This window comes from Peromyscus leucopus, chromosome 8b (genome assembly GCF_004664715.2).
Source record: "Peromyscus leucopus breed LL Stock chromosome 8b, UCI_PerLeu_2.1, whole genome shotgun sequence".
In the NCBI taxonomy this organism is placed as follows: Eukaryota; Metazoa; Chordata; class Mammalia; order Rodentia; family Cricetidae; genus Peromyscus; species Peromyscus leucopus.
The window spans coordinates 13,536,335-13,552,293 of NC_051086.1; the positions used below are offsets into that span (position 1 = coordinate 13,536,335).

Below are 15,959 nucleotides of genomic sequence, written 5' to 3' on the forward strand. Positions count from 1 at the left end.
ACCTTAAGGAGAAAAAATGTAATAATATTTTAAAGTTTTTAAGGTATATAAAAATTATAATATTTAAATATAGAGATGCCCAAATTTATGTTACTGTTTTCTGACAATTTTCTTGTCATCACACAGAGGTGCAATAAGTGTTATATTGAACTGTTCAGTTTAAAAGTGATGTGTTCAGAATTGATAAGGCAACCTACAGATGTTACAAATACTTTGCCACTTAGCCTTCTTCTATTGCAGTATTCTTGGGTGTTTAGTTTGTTTGAGAGATCTTTCTATCATCTATCTATCTATCTATCATCTATCTATCTATCTATCTATCTATCTATCTATCTATCAATCATATATCTATCTATCTATCTATCATCTATCATCTATCTATATATCTATATCTATATATTCAAAATGGAAATCAATTTACTTGTTAACTTCATATTAATTTGCTATGTATAAAACAAATATAAAAGGTAATTTTTTTCAATTCAAATACAAATATTAAAACAATATAAGCATAATCTTCAGTGTCGGTTTATTCAATGCAGTAACAACACTAACAAAGACCCAGCTCCAACTCAATATCAACCAGAATGAATGATTCACTGAGTAAGGATTCTGTACTTTTAGGAACAGCATTCATTATCTAAACATGCTTATTCTCATTCAATATCTTTCAATCCTCCATACTAAGCAAATTGTAGCATTTGCCTCTATCGGCCTTATATTCTCCAACTCTGAAAAAAAGGAATCCAATCTCCAACAGGTCTTCTCTCATTATGACCATTCTCTTTTACATTTTGCCTGTTCATATTTGGATTCATAGTGCCATTTAATTCTTCCATTTCCTGCTCATATTCCTCACTATTGTCCTCACAATGTTTAAAAAGAGATTGCTCAAACTCTCCTTTGCATGTAAGACCTTTTACCAATGTCATATGTGTTTAAGGCTGTCCTCATAAAATATCTGATTTTAAGAAGTCATATTATATAACTCACACTAGCCAAATATGATTTCTATAAATCTATAGATACAGGAAATTAGGTAAAACATTGACTTATTCAAAATGTTAGCATCTTATGATTGAGAAGGATAACAAGGGTACCTCTAAGAAAATACTGCACCTCATTATCTTTGAGAAGCTTGTCTCAAAACATATGATATATTTCCCCAAATACTTTACATTTTGAATGGTTCCTTTATCAGAAGAAGCACAACACTGTATTTGTATAGGTAGCTCACAGATTATGGAAATAGAAAAATGGAAGTTTTCTTACCTTCCAGGAAATGATTACAGACTTTATGACAAGACTTCAATATCTGCAACATAAAAAGAAAAACTGCCAATATTTACATCATGTCAAAACAAGTATTCTTCAAGTAAACAAAAACTGAAATATGACACTTTTCTCAGCAATCAGAGATCAATTTTTAGTAGAGAAATAGAAAGATGATATCATAATTATTTTTTTCAAAAAGGCATCTCATGTAAACCAGGTTGGCATCCAACTTGCTATATAGCTGAGAATATAGAAAATGTCAGACTTCTGGTCCTCCTGCCTCTACCTCCTGAGTGACAGGATTATAAACATGTGCTATGAGGTCTTGTTTTACACAGTTCTAGGAACTGACCCTGATTCTTGTGCATCCTAGGCAAACATTCTACCAACTGAGCTACATCTCCATTCCTTGGATTACTGAATAAGAATAAATAAAAATAATACGACATGATTACAACTCACAGTGCTATGATCAGAAAATAAGCAACACAAGCAAATCTCTAAAAAGAATTTGGATTGCAATATACAATGCTGCTAAAGCTTCTTTTCTATTGCCATTAAAAACACTATGGCCAAAACAACTTATTTTAGCTTTCAGGTTATCGCTCATCACTGAAGGATGTCAAGGCACCCCTAGATTTTATGATTCTCCATCTTACAGATGGCATGCTGTGGAACTTCATGGCCTTCACTGTCATGCCAGTTCATAGACAATTTCTCGGTACATCCTTATGTATCATGTCACTTGAGTTTCCATTGAGAAACTGACTGTCATATGTTATACATTGCCTGGTACATTTATACCCAGATTACATGAAATTCTTGTTCAAGAACACAATAATAAGGCAAGCACAATAGACAATGTCTGGTATCCCATCACTTAGGAGACAGAAGTGGGCAGGTCTCTGTGAGTTCAAGGCTAGCCTAGAAAAAAAGGTGATATTAGTTATGAAGTTGAAAATAATGAATGTGGCCGAGTAAAAAGAGAAAATTTCTTCCCTGAATCAGTCCTACATAGGACTCTCAAATGCTTCCCAAGAAAACATTGCCTGATCCCAATTCAGATTTGAATTGTAGGTTGTTTTTGCACCATTGAAACAGAAAATGTACTTTCTTTAGAGTATGAGACAAATATTTAAGTTTCAGAACCACTTATATTGCTTGGGCAGCCCCAACCAGTCATCTGCTCGATGTTCACAATACAAAATTTTGGTTTGTTAATGGAAAATTGATATGACAATCTAACTTTCAGAATTATATTTAATAATATCTATTAACTTAGTCCTCAATAAATATTTTACAAATATTGATTCCTGTTTCCCACTAATAAAAACCCAGTATGTAGAATAATACCCAAACAATAAAACTGCCCTAGCATGTTCCTGTAATCATAAACATCAGTGAATGCCAATCCTGTATCAATTCCAAGAGGAGCTTCACACATCTACCTTCCTTCTACATAGGATGTGGTACTGAAACCACAGAAACTTCAGAATATCTTAAACCCTTCCCCAAATCACCCAATACACTCCTATGTCCTATGAGGAGACCAGATCCTCTCCCTGTGGCTAGTCTTTCCCTTTGTAAGTAATCATCAGACCCACCTTTGCTTCAGATGTGTGTGGTGATATTTTTGTGTTCTAACAAATAAGGCTTGCCTGGAGATCAGAGTGCAGAGCTAACCACTAGTTAACTATAGAAGCCAGGGAGTGGTGGCATACACCTTTAATCTGAGCACTTGGGATTTCATGCCTTGATCCTAGTACTTGGGAGGCACATGCCTTTAATCCCAGACATGCGGAGGTGGAGACAGGAAATGATATGGATGTGTGGAAACAGGAATATAAGGCAGGAGGAAACAGGAGCTCAACCCTTTCAGACTGAGGTATTGGTGAGGCAAGAGGTGGCTGTCTGTGGCTTGCTCCTTTGCCTCTCTAATCTTTCAGCATTTACCCCGATTCTGGCTTTGGGTTTTATTATTAAGACCAATTAGGATCTGTGTTACAGATGTGGTCTTGCTGGGCTTCAGTAGATCATACTCAGTCCCCTCCTGGAATCTACTTTTCTACTCCTTGCAGAAGAGGTCTGTTACCACCATGCATTGACTATTTTGGCACCCTTATTGGAGTTCAGAGCCCCAAGTTTTCTACATTGAAACCACAGTTAAGACAGTTTAATACATATTAGCTGGATCTACTCCTCCTTCAAAAAAGTATTGTTTACCAGGCATCTAATTTTACACATCCATTTTGATGTTTAGTGAGTGAAAGAATGTCAGTAGCTGTTAATCTCCAGAGACAAGCTACATTCTTTGTAGTGTTGAACTGTTGTGAGCTGTGATCTACCTGGGTGTTTGGAGATAAGGTGACAAATGCATACCTCTAAGTGGAAAAGCAATTTTCTCTTATGCTTCAAAATTCTCTAATTCTTAGGTTTTGCTTTAAATGAAGAAAGGTTGGTCTGTGAGTAAAAATTCTGTTTTGATAGCTCAAATCTTTGTAAAACCCCCATAGGAATTAACAGAAAGCAGCTTCAGTCAGAACAATGTTTAGAAAATATAAGTTTGTACCTTGTCATTATATTTCACATTTCTGCTTAAAATTGCAATGAGGATACTTGCTTCCTAGCTCCCTTTTCGTTTAATTCAATAGATACTTTTCATTTGTGCTTTTTAAAAAGTATTTTTAAAATTGTATTCTACATAATGTGACACATAAATTGCACACTGTGGAAAGGATTGTCTGCCTCCTTGAATGAAACCATTTTAATCTCAAGAGTTTTATTATCTGTTAAAACCTATTTAAATATAGGCATTCAATTTTACGTTGCTTGACATTTATGGGGAAGCTATTTTATAGCGGGAGGCTTCTGAATAGGCAAGATCACAACAAATATTCATGATTAAATGACACATGAGATTGAAAAATATGGGGAAAGGATGATCTAAACACTCTTGGCAGTCCACACATAAAGCGGTATTTGATACAAGCTTGGACTAGGGATTAGTTAATGAAGATTTGTGTCTCATAACTGCATCCTTGCAGCTACGACCTATAACCTTGAATAAGAACTGCTTACTGCTCATTTTTCCATAGTAGAGTATTAATTGAAGATTTCCTGATTTTTTTTATATCTAACTGAATAATTTATTATGAAAACAGGTACATAGGCAACTATTTACTGTGTGTAATTTTTCAGTCAGCAATTACATTTTCTATTTTTTTTCAAGTAGAAAATAATATTGATGTTGTTAGGTGAACTGTCTATAAGCAGCTTTAATCCTGCTTTCGAGATCAGTCAACATCATCCATTTTTTTATGCACTGAAACAGATAAACAAGTTTTAGCCATAGTTTGAAAAATGAAATGTTTTTTTTTTCCCTTTAGTAACTGGGATAAATCAACTTTACTGTTATGAGGAGTTTTTGTTTTGTTTTGTTTTTTTAAACTGACCTAGTGAATCTGATACATAACAATTTAAACGGAGATTTTTATGAACAAGGAAGAAAATTCTGTGAAAATTTTTATATTGCATAGAAAAAATGCATATGAAACTTTGATCCATCAAATGGCCATTGAAAAATGAGGTAATTACCTAAAATAATTTGCATGTAAAGAGCTAATACAATATTAAAAAGTGAAGTCCAGTTGTGAAGGCAAGGCATAATTTCCTGATTAATGTCTCATGCACGATATTCCTCCATGCTCTGTCAGAGCCCAAATAACAATATTGCCAATCAATCAAATGAAAAAAAAATTCTCAGACAAGGAAAGTATTGAGCTCTAACAGACCATGATTTATAAACAGTGAGATTTGGGGTTATTTGGAGCTAAGCATGGTCGTGTTTTTAAGGCAATATATTGAGATTTTAATTGGTATAATTGTAGATTTCTGTGATTCAAGATCAATGTGTGAATGCCAAAAAAATAACATTCTTTTTTTTTTTTAGTTTCTAAAATGTCATCTACCAAGTTATTGAAGAAAGATCCATTTTGAAATATCAATTTGAACCTAAACTCTGCCAAAAGTTACAATCTGAGCGATATTTACCCAGGGAAACTAAGAATGTCAGTGGAGTAATATGGCCAGATTCCTTACGGAAAGACTAGGGAATGCTTCTCTCCTTGGTGTGAAGTGGAAGTGTACTTTTTAGAAGCAGAATTAATTTTCCCCTCATCTGGATTCAGGCATGGAGAAACAGGAAAAGCAAACTACATTAATAATAAAGACTGCAGAAATGAGCACCTGACCAATCACTTTTAACAAACTCAAAATGGGATTCATATTCTATTCTGCTCTTGTGAAAATAGAGAAACTCTCCAAGATATTAAGACTCTCTGTGGGTCTTAAACTCAGGGATTTTGATGTCAGTAGAAAGCTGGCTGAGGAACGGAGGTGGTTGACCTCAATCAAAATGCTTATTGCTATTACTGGAAAAGGAAACATCATGAAAAGAAGACCCTGCGCATATCCCTTTTAATTATTACAACCCAAGGAATATCAACTGTCCTTTCATTACTTATCAAGAGGACACTAATATCTGCTAAATAGGAAAGCCTGTTTTGAGTTCTGACAGCATGTTCTTTAGCCATTATTTCAGGTAACTTTTTCCTTAAGCAAGTTATTTTAACCTTGTTTTTCCATGACATCTTTTTTTAGTTCAGAAAGCTGGAAATTATATAGTAAGATAACATGGTGAGTGGCTGTAGCTACTGAACAGCACCAATCCAATTGTTTAGTCTTAGTGACATAAGACCAGTGATTAATACTTAGCTCTGTGACCACTGCTTTTGAGTGCCAAATTGTTAACACTAGATTTATTTGTTTTGTGGTTAGATCAGCCATGTATTATTTTATCTTCATCTCTAAAACTGTAATGATAACAGCAGGCATTTGAAATCATTTGTTATGAGAAGTAATTGGTTAGTATGTTTATGAGTCCTTAAAATATGTTTCAGAAATTTGGATAAATTAACATTTTAAAAATACACAAAGTCACTCAATTTAAATTTAAAATACAGCTCAGGCACATTTTTTAATTTAACATCTGTATGTGGCTCATGTTTCCTGTGCCAGGCATTACAATTTGAATATTCTTGTCAGAAGATTCTACTGCACAGCATTGGGATCTAAAGGAAGATTCTAGGGAAAACATCCTTATTACCTGCAAAATGGAATATATAGAAATGATGGGGTGAAGAACTAGCAGTTATCAGAGGCTGATTAACTGTATATCTGCATGCTGTCTCAGCTTTACTTAGGCACACTTTCATGTTAATATTTTTTTTTTCAAGAATTTAAAGGTATTTTATCTTTACATAATGAATTTTGCTCTTCATGAATTTTCCAATGAATGTCTGCAATTTTTTGAAATTTCTTTTAGTTGTGTGAAGAATGTCATTCAGATCTTTATAAGTATTACATTGAACATATAAATTGATTAATTTGCATAATATGGGCATTTTTCTAATACTGATTCACTAATCCATGAACATGCGACACCTTGTACAAATTTTCTGTCCTCAATTTTTCATTAATATTTTATGGTTTTGATTCTAGACATTTTTCTATTCTTTGTTTAAATTTATTCCACTGTTTTAGCTTTGTAAATACAGCAATTAGAATTAATTTCCTGGTTACTGTTTTGCATATTTATATATTCTTAGGTAGCAATGTTACTTTTCTTTCTTTCTTTCTTTCTTTCTTTCTTTCTTTCTTTCTTTCTTTTTTTCTTTCTTTCTTTCTTTTTTACTTTCTTTCTTTCTTGCTGAGGTGTGATGATTTGTGTGCTTACATTTTGTTGGATTAATTCATTACTTATAATTGTTACTGAAAGACTCCCACCAAAGGCCCAGACACAGTTCCCCCAGAAACTCAAAAGAGCTGAGGGAAGAGATAGCTTAAAAATAAACAGAACTGAGTCCGTACCCCCTTCCTGGAGAGGGTGAAATCAGGTGTTTCCAAAAGAACAAAGTCAGGATGTCTGGTGGTGACCAATTAACCATGAGATGTAGTGGGTAGCCATTCCAGCTTGGATCTGGAAGCTCCAACCCCCATTGAAACTCTGGCAACTGTCACGCCTACGAGGCGGGGCGAGGGGAGGTGCTGGAAACCTGAGAGCTGGATGGGCAAGCGCTCGCTCTGGGCTCGCTCTCTGCGCCTGGACCCTGGATAGTGGAGATTGATTGTGCAGAGCTCCAGAGAACACCGCTGGATTGCAATACACTTTCCCCAGACCCCCGCGACCTATCCATTCCTTCATTTGTAAGTCATCCACTAAATAAATCTTCCTTTTAACTACGTGGAGTGGCCTTTATAATTTTCGCCAATATCTGGCGCCCAACGTGGGGCACGAACCCACGACCCTGAGATTAAGAGTCTCATGCTCTACGGACTGAGCTAGCCGGGCTGGCTCCCCGTCGGGGAATCGAACCCCGGTCTCCTGCGTGACAGGCGGGGATACTCACCACTATACTGAAAATGGTCTGTCAGATACTCTAGGCCTGTAGCCAATTTGAATGCACCAACAATGCTGAGAAACATTAGGTGACTGTCCAGGCTGCCAGCTGTCTTGGTCTACTCTTGCAAGATTCCTGAAGTTGCTTGCATCCGTCTACCATTTCTCAGGTACCATTATGTTCCTTCTCAGGTCTTTGATGGGATTGAAGACTAACAGTTATAGTTACAACTTAGTATATATAATATCTTAGATAGAACATATTAAGTATTAGATTCAGGTTCTTTAGGATAGGACACCTTTGAATGATCTTTATAACATGCCGTTTACCTATGCTCTATACTTCTCTGGATTTTAGAATGTGTTTCTTGCTTGATATTGTTTGCATTGGTTGTAGTTACATCTTATCTAGGTCATTATCCCTCATTATTTCTGGACAATATTTGATAACCATTCCTTTGTATATAGTCTTGTATTAGTTTAGAACCTTCTTATTTAGACAAAAAGGGGGAGATGTAGTGGGTAGCCATTCCAGCTTGGATCTGGAAGCTCCAACCCCCATTGAAACTCTGGCAACTGTCACGCCTACGAGGCGGGGCGAGGGGAGGTGCTGGAAACCTGAGAGCTGGATGGGCAAGCGCTCGCTCTGGGCTCGCTCTCTGCGCCTGGACCCTGGATAGTGGAGATTGATTGTGCAGAGCTCCAGAGAACACCGCTGGATTGCGATACACTTTCCCCAGACCCCCACGACCTATCCATTCCTTCATTTGTAAGTCATCCACTAAATAAATCTTCCTTTTAACTACGTGGAGTGGCCTTTATAATTTTCGCCAATAATGAGATGTCCCTCTCTGGAGATAACATGACCAGGCCCTGCAGATGGGTTGTAAAACTCCTGACAGGGCAAACAGATAAGCTAAATAAAACGAAGTCCAGGCCTGGGAAAAACTGGACCAATCAAAGTTGGACCGGTACTAACCCCCTCCCCTCTAAGAAAATTTGTGGGTTTTACCTATAAAAACTAACTTCCCCAAGAAAGAGTAACTCCTTCCTGCCTCACTGCCAGTGAGTGCTTGAGATGAGTTCCCTGTCGTGACTTGTAGCAGAAATAAACCTTGCTTTTGCATTCTGGCAGCTTGTCCTCAGTGGTCTCTCTGGGGGTCAAATCTGGGCACAACAGTTATGTTGTTGTTGTTGTTGTTTTGTAATGGAGATTTTGGGCGTTACTCTTTATGAGTTCTAGTCAACTGTGAATATTGGTGATTTGACTTATTTTCCAAATCAGATGCCCTTTATTCCTTCTTTTTGTCTAACTGTTCTGATAAAACTCATAACTGCATGTGAAGTAAATGTGATGCATGTGGGCATTATTGCCTTGCTATAAATCTTGAAAATGAAACTTTCAAATTTACCAAACTCAGTGCAATTGTTGATGTAGAAGGTGGCTGTCTGAGCCATGCCTTGAAGCACCTCCTCAGTAAAATTACACCTGCCTATGACCTTGAGGTACATACCCCTGGGGCATGGCCACTGGGGTGGGGAATGGGAGGTGGGGAGATGGAACCCTTAAGACCTGGGATGCACTATGCAGCTCTTTCTCTTGGCTACCTCGTAGTTTGGATGCTGAGATCTTGGACCAAGCTGTTCAGTGTGGGACATAGCTCAGCTTTCCTGGACTCTACAATAAACCTTTCATGGTTGTGAGTTAACCCCTAAATAAATTCCTTTGATCATTAAGCTGATTCTGTAGGTTGGTAGCAATTTAATTGCATTATGTAAATTCTGATTCAATAAAAGTGGTCATTATCATGTTGAAGTATGGACTTTGTCTAGCAATTTCTTCATTATTTCTTTCATGAAGCATTGCTGAGTATCATTGGATATATTCTCTGCCTCAACTGCGATTTCCATATGTTCTGTGTACATTCTGTCTATATGGTAGATCACATTTACTAATTTTTATACATTAAGCCATCCTTGCTTCTCTGGGATGTGTCTCACTTAGTCATGGTGAACAGACTTTTGAATTTGCTGTTAGGTTTGGTTTCCTTGTTTTTTGTTGAGGAGTCTATGCTTGTCTAAGTTCATCAAGATATCAAAGGCATTGACTAGTGTTGTATGTGTGTGTGTGAGGGGTGTCCTTTTATTGCTATGTCAGGGTCATGCTCATCTTTTTCCTTCCAATTATTGTTGTTATTAATATAACTACTACTGAATATTCTAAAAAGCTTATCAGTATCAGTATTTTTTTGTATTTTGTTTGTTTATTTGTTTTTGAATTCAGCAGTAAAGTCATTGAGTCCCAGAATTTTCTGAAAAGGAGAAATCAATCTCATTATTGTTTCAATATGTCTAGATTTAATATTTCGTGATTCAGTTATGGTAATTTATGTACATAATATTGTTTTCTAGTTTTTTTCTAGAGTATCAGATTTGTGTTGTGCTCATAATTACTACTAAGATGAGTGCCACCTGAATATTTAACCTCATGAACCTACACAGACTCAAGGGAAGAATAAATGACCTTTAAGCCTACTATGAGGCTAGAATCTAGTTTTTTCTAGAATATCAGATTTGTGTTGTGCTCATAATTAGTACAAAGCTGAGTGACATCTGAGTATTTAACCTCATGGATCTGCACAGACTCAAGGGAAGAATGGATGACCTTTAAGCCTACTATGAAGCTAGAATCTACTTGTTCAAAACCTCAGATATGATCTATGGGTGAGAAATCTTCATTTAACATTGGAGTTGATCTTGGCTATCTTGGTCTCTGCTCAGTAAACCTATTCTTTACTTGCTACTGGACAACTGGTTTCATGAAATCTAAGACAAAGCCTAGAAAGTTTTCATGCTCTTTCATGGGTAGTAGAATCTCACTGTAGGGAACATGGGCTTTTTCTGACACTTGGTTTCACCACGGCAAGAGTTGTACAGGATTTTAAGTTTAAAGCTAAACTTGTTTTTCATCTTCATCAAAATGGGGCATGCTTTTGTGTGCTGAGCTGCTTGGAATTGCAATATAAGGTGGATTCAATAAGACACTTCCTGCATTCCTTCTTCAGTGTGTCTTTCCACTTTGCTCTATTGAAAGCAAAGACTGTGACTTCCAACCTGATTTTGTTAGGCCTTATGCAGGTAGTATTCAACTTGAGATATTCATTGGAAGGGCTCCTCTAGAATCTTAGCTGCCATCTTACTCTACATTGCAGACATAATTATTCAACACTCTCAATATGGAAGAATTTTTGAGTCCTCAATCTTGTGACAATGATATGTTTGAAACATAATTTTTTCCTTTGTGTGAAACAAGATCTCATGAAATGTAGGCTTGCTTTAAATTCATCTTATAGCTGATGATGGCTGGAAGCATTTATTATTCTGGATTCTACCCGATTATAGACATATATCACAACTCCCAGCTTGAAATGTTCTAAAAGTGATCACTATGCAATTGTTAACCATGAGATGTTAATACACATGTTTTATATTCATTAGTCTCCTTTCTTTATGTTCTCATTAGTTGTCTTGGTTTTGTTTGGGATATTTGATAGTAATAACTATTTTAAAATTTATAGACTAAATTCATTTTATTTTATATATATGAATGTTTGCTTACATATATATATATCATGTGCATGCCTAGCACTCATAGAAGCAAAAAAGGGCATAAAAAATGATTCCCTGAAATTGTAGTTACAGATGTTTAGAAGTACCATTTGGGAAGGAATCAGACTTCAGTTCTCCATAAGAGTAACAAGTACTCATAACTGTTAAACCGTATTTCCTCTAGCCTTTAATTTTGAAACAAAGTCCTTTCTTTGTTTGTTTTATATTACATTTTAGCTCTCTCTGTCTCTGTGTCTGTCTCTGTGTCTGTCACTGTGTCTGTCTGTCTCTGTCTCTCTGTCTCTCTCTCTCACAGACACACACACACACACACACACAGACACACACACACACACACACGAGTTTTCTTTGTTCCATTCTCCTTACCAAGAACAGATAACCAACCATTTATAATTATCTACTTATAATATTATTACTAAGTCACTGATTCAGAATTCTTGTCCTTCCTACATACTTTCTACAAAGGTGCATTCTAAACACTCTATCCAGAGGCACATTTTCTTTTTTTGTATTTCATCTCTAAGAACACCTGTCTAAATTGTTATACTAAGTCACCGGTTCTCTTATCTCTTACCGGTTTTACCACCAAAGTCTTACTAATACTTTTTACCTAAACACACACTTGCTTTGTGATCAATAAAATCCTTTGATTAGCTTCACTTGCAAGAGATTTCAATTTTTTTTTTTTTTTAGCCTATGTACATGCTCCTTCTTCATAATTCCTTCTTACCTTCACTGGCATCTTCTGCATTTCCCCCCTGCTGTGTAAAGTCCACCTAAGTTACATCTCCTTGCATATGGAAGAAGGGCTACTCCTTAAGACACAGGAAGTAAATGAAACCCACAAGACTCAGGAAATAAATAAATCTGACAAAACTCAATGGATACATTCAGTCTTTTAAATCTAAGGACTCAGTCAATCCCCCTCATCTCCACTGCTAAAACCCAGTTCAAATCATGATTTTACTTCAACTTAATTTCTGTGTTAGCATCAATTATCTCTTTGTTTCTGCTTCCTTTCCCTGTATGCTTTTCAAACTAGTCTGAAGAGAATGATTCAATTAAAAATGTAGTCTAGAGTGTCATTTACAGACCTTGATGCATCTTCAAATCACTGAAAAAAACCCTGGTAAGATGATTCTTAAAGTTGATGATGCTAAGTCATATAATGTCACACAGTCCAGAAGAATAAGATGTGCTAACCATGATGTTTAGTGATAAACAGCAAGATGCAAGACAGGTGTGGTGTAGTATGCATGCAGTCCCAGCACTCAGGGGACAGAGGCATAAAGCTCTTGAGGTTTTTGTAGTTGTTGTTTTTAGGTCAGCCTGGTCCAGTTAATGAGACCTTGTCTCATAAAACAAACAAACAAACAAACAAAAGACAGGGATGAAGATGTCATTACATCTCAGGAATACCCAAATCTTATATCTTTTGGTAAAAATATAGAGTGCAAGCATAAAATACACATCACATAAGTGACAGAATTCATTAATTTTTCAAGGATGCAATCAGGCTAGTACTTATTTATTGTTTAACCCTGGGAGGTCAGAAGAGATACCAGAAAAGATGATTGGATCAAAACTGTTGAATGACTGCCTGATGTCAAAATGGAATCTACTAAGGCATTACAGTGTTTGGTTTATTAAAAAAAAACAGGCAGGAGGATACAGGTTTATAGTTCAACATCAGGAGTCATTGTCAAAGTCGTGATTAATGCAAAACTCTTGATATAGAATAATTCAGTTCATTATCAACTCTAGCTGATTTATTTGTCTTAATATCAGGTACAATTAAGACCATGCCAGGCATGTATATTCACATTTAAATGCATATTAAAAGACAAGTAAAATTATACTGGTTATATGAATGCAAATTAGGTCATGTCTATGTCAGAGAGGTCACATTTATGCTTATACTGTTACTCTTTGTCCTAAAACTTTAAATTTTAGTAAGGATTAAGTAACATTGCTCTATAATTTAGAAAAATTGAGAATAATTAAATTTTCTTTATATGCCTGTATAGCTTTGCTAATTATTCACAATTTATCTTTGTATATGCTAGATTTATTAAATATTAACATTTCTGGCTTTTACCATTTTTCTTCTTCTGTATAAGGAATAAAACAAGAAATTACTTGCTGACTTTAAACAATCAATGAAACATCATTTTGAAAGAATAATTTTGTTTTTCTTTGAACTATGCTTCAAATTCTAAAGGTGTTTAAAAAAAATCCATACTGTGCCTTTTCATTGCACAGCATAGTCTGGTTAACAGGAAAATTTTTAGCATTATTACATTTTTCATCCTTCTGTTAAAAAATATTTGTAAAATCAGAATATTTTAGGAAAAATATTTATATGAATATTTCAGAAGGCATTTTTTCAACATTCAAAGTCCCTATGATGTAAGTGAATTTATGTGATATGTTTGATGAAGTGTATGTAAAAAGATGCATAATACCCTAAGTTAGTGAAGCAGAAATACTTTAGAATATTGTATCGTTACTCAAATTATCCAATCTAATAACAAAGAAAAAAATACAAGCGCAAACACACTGATATGGTGTTTGTTAAATGCATCTTCTGTTAAGGATACTGCACATATAATTGCATTTTTTAAAGATTTATTTTATTTTATTTTATCAGTTTTAAAGTGTGTGTGTGTGTGTGTGTGTGTGTGTGTGTGTGTGTCTTTGTATGTCTATGTACAGGAGTGCAGGTTCCCACTGTAACCAAAACAAGGCATCAGACCCAATATACCTGAAGTTACAGGTTGGTGTGAGACATATGTTATGGGCACTGGGAACTGTGTTGAGTTCTCCAGAAGAACAGAATGACCTCTGAACCACTGAGCCATTTCATTAGTCCCCATACTATTGTACTTTCAACTGACCTATTTATCTACAAAAGACATAGTTATAGACATAGTTATCTACAAAAGTGTTATCATTATATTTGTTTGACAGAGAAAAAGATTATAGCAGTTTACAGGATTTGCTGTTCAAGGTCACCCACGTAAAATATAAAGGAGCATGCTTTGGTGCTGTGGCATGACTTAAACCTCTTTTAGAATCTATGATCTTAACCAGTAGATTGCACCACCTCTGGGTAATTAATTTTATCTTTGGTTAACAAACAAGAAGACAGAAAAGCAAAGCAATAAATTTGCAAATCAGGTTATGAACAAAAGTTCCTTGAGTACAGTCCTACAACAGTGTAATAAAGAACGGTACACAGTATCCTTTTGTTCTCCTGGTACTCCATTTAGTAATTCCTTTGCAAGCCTTTAAATACTGATAAAGTGAGTCCCATAGCATAATTAGTCAGTATACCATTTATATAAAATATTTCACCCTGAATGAAAGCAATTGCTAGGTTTCCAACTTAGTTTATTTGAGAAGGAATGGCAGGCAATGGCAGCAACCAGTAGTTATTTAATATTTATTACCCAACAATAACTGAATTATCACTGTCAATTATGAATTATTTTCATCTTTAAAACAGCACCACAACCATGATGTAACTGTTATTAATAATACTCATGCCTTCACTAGTAGGTTCCAGATGATAAAAGCAAACAAACTTTAATTAATTTACCATTAAAACAGACATTTCAATTTGGCCTGTTCAATATTAAGCAAAGTCCTATACCCCAAAATCAAATACTTCACCATGAAAGCACCGTAGAATTTCAGTCACCTTGCCATATGCTGGGATATTTGCTGGTGTAGTAAGAACTATGGGAAGTTGGGCAAATTTGATGTACACAAAAACATGAAACATTGTTTGTACTGCTCCTACCCTTGTGTTCGTTTTACTTCATTGAAACATTTATATGTTCTAATGCATTTATTGTAGAATGAAACAATATCTGTTAAAGTCAGGATATAGTAAATAAAGTACTTCCATGACTGTAACTAGGAAACCAATAAATAATAGAATGTTTTAAATAGCACTGTAGTGACAAGTGGGGGTTTATAACTGTTACTGTGCAGAATGACAGAATTAGTATACACATACTACATGGTCAGCATGTCAGTCTGGATATTTCATCTCCTTCCACATCATTGATTTCAACTTAGAACAAAGATATAGTTTAAATTCTTAATATGCATTTTTAAACTTGCTAATGATGTATACAAGTGTATGTATAATAGGGTGTTAGGTGTGCCAGTAGTATTTCTGTTCAAATAAGTAACATCATTCAACCATAGATGTAAAGTTAAGTCTTCATCAATCTTTTTTTTTTTTTTTTTTTTTTTGGTTTTTGAGACAGGGTTTCTCTGTGTAGCTTTGCCTCTTTCCTAGAACTCACTTGGTAGTCCAGGCTGGCCTCGAACTCACAGAGATCCACCTGCCTCTGCCTCCCAAGTGCTGGGATTAAAGGCGTGTGCCACCACCGCCCGGCTTTCATGAAATATTTAAGTTGTACATAGATTCACTTTTTTAATTGATTTTTATAAGACTTTTGGCTAGGCAGTGATGGTGCATGCCTTTAATCCCAGCACCAGGGAGGCACAGACAGGAGGATCTCTGAGATTGAGGTCAGCCTGGTATAAAGAGAGAGTTCTAGGACAGACAGGGCTACAGAGA

The 15,959-nt window shown here is 35.5% G+C and overlaps 1 long non-coding RNA gene across 1 annotated transcript in view; it reads right to left on the minus strand.

Moving 5' to 3' along the window:
* The window catches only part of LOC114689861, a 551,953-nt gene extending 550,637 nt beyond the window's left edge, over positions 1–1,316 (minus strand). Inside the window, exon 1 of the long non-coding RNA XR_003733983.2 lies at positions 1,273–1,316. This is a non-coding gene — a long non-coding RNA (uncharacterized LOC114689861). The remainder of the gene's footprint in view (positions 1–1,272) is intronic.
* Positions 1,317–15,959: the final 14,643 nt, after the last annotated feature.